The sequence below is a fragment of the Sinohyriopsis cumingii genome, chromosome 7 (genome assembly GCF_028554795.1).
Source record: "Sinohyriopsis cumingii isolate HCF-2022 chromosome 7, ASM2855479v2, whole genome shotgun sequence".
Taxonomy (NCBI): domain Eukaryota; kingdom Metazoa; phylum Mollusca; class Bivalvia; order Unionida; family Unionidae; genus Sinohyriopsis; species Sinohyriopsis cumingii.
This window is the reverse complement of record NC_142967.1, coordinates 139,477,392-139,479,113: the sequence shown is the minus strand read 5'-3', so window position 1 is coordinate 139,479,113 and position 1,722 is coordinate 139,477,392.

The following is a 1,722-nucleotide window of genomic DNA, read 5'->3' as shown; positions in this document are numbered from 1 at the left end:
ATCCAAGAAAATACCCCAAGAGAAAAAGAGTAGCCTCTTCCAAGAGTGGGTGCCTTATTAACACACCAATCAACACAAAAAAATGGAAAAAGTCTTAGCTAGCATTTAGTACGATCCCTCGCATCCTGCAGGTTACGCAGGAGTTCAAAAATTGTATCGTGCTGCCAAAACGCGACTGAAAAGTCTCCGTTTACCTCAAGTGCAACGATGGTTACAAGAACAGGCTACCTACACTTTGCACAAACCCATTCGACGCAAGTTTGCCAGAAGTCGCACCCGAGTGGAAGGCATCGATCATCAATGGCAAGCCGATTTAGCCGATGTCTCTCATTTGGCCAGCTACAATAGCTACAATCGTGGCTACAAATATTTGTTTTGTGTCATCGACGTCTTTTCCAAATTTGCCTGGGTCGTGCCCTTGACTTCCAAATCCAGCAGCGAGTTAGTGCGAGCCCTGCAACGGGTGCTGAAACAAAGTGGCCGTCACCCACTTCGATGGCAAACGGACAAAGGCACCGAATTTCTGAACCAAGCTTTCCAAAAAGAATTAAAGAAACGTGACATTCATTTTTTTACCACCGAGAATCCCGAAACCAAAGCCAGCATCGTGGAACGTTTTCAACGCACTTTGAAAGAACGCATGTGGAAATATTTTACGCATCACCACACTCTGAAGTACATCGACATCTTACCGCACCTGGTGCAAGCGTACAACCAATCTTACCATCGAAGCATCGGACGTGCCCCGCAAGACGTGACTCCCGACAACGAAGTGCTGGTGTTCGAGCGCCTGTTTGGTACGTCCCCGACGAGGGCTGTCCCCAAGAAAAGTGGAGAGTTGGCCGTAGGAGATTGGGTGCGCATTGGCAAAACCAAACGCACTTTCGAAAAAGGTTACTTACCTAACTGGACGACCGAATTGTTTCGCGTCACTGGACGAGTGCATGGCCGTCATCCTGCCGTCTGTAAATTGGAAGACATGAACGGAGAAGTGCTCAAAGGAACGTTTTATTTGCCTGAGTTACAACGTGTCACCAAAAAAGAAGACGACGTGTACGAATCGAAAGCATTCTCGAACGCAGAACCCGTAAAGTGGGCAAACGACGTGTCAAAGAAGTCAAAGTACGTTGGAAAGGATATCCACCCAGTTTCGATTCTTGGATCGACGCTTCGCAAGTCATCGACTATAAAAAGAAGTGACCATCATGCCCTTTCACACAGCAGACGCAGCTACATCGACCACTCCTTCTTCACCTAGTTCTTCTGTGCAAGATTTACAAAAACAACCCTTGTGGGTGTGGTGTGGAGAACGTGTGCCTAAAACGCAAATCTTCTTTTTCTGCCAAATCTTCGTGGTGTATTGTGTCATCGGGGCAGCCATCGCCAATTTGAGTTTGCAACAAGGAGACAAACAATTGTGGACTATTTTATTGAGCAGTTGCATCGGTTACCTGCTTCCCAATCCCTCCCTGAAATTCTCCTCGAACGGGAACCTTGTGTCCAGTGCCAGTGTCAGTCACCACTCCAATAACAACCACAATCAGAACCCCATTTTGGGCTGAGACACGCCTCTGACGTCCAGTAATATCCCCTCGGACAGCCAGAGAACTCTGGAATTATGAGTCACGAAAACCAATTTTACTTAACCTTACCCAGTGACAGTTCCATGGAGGTGTGTCCCAACAACACGTTGTGCTGTTACACGGCTAAATTACCTCAGGC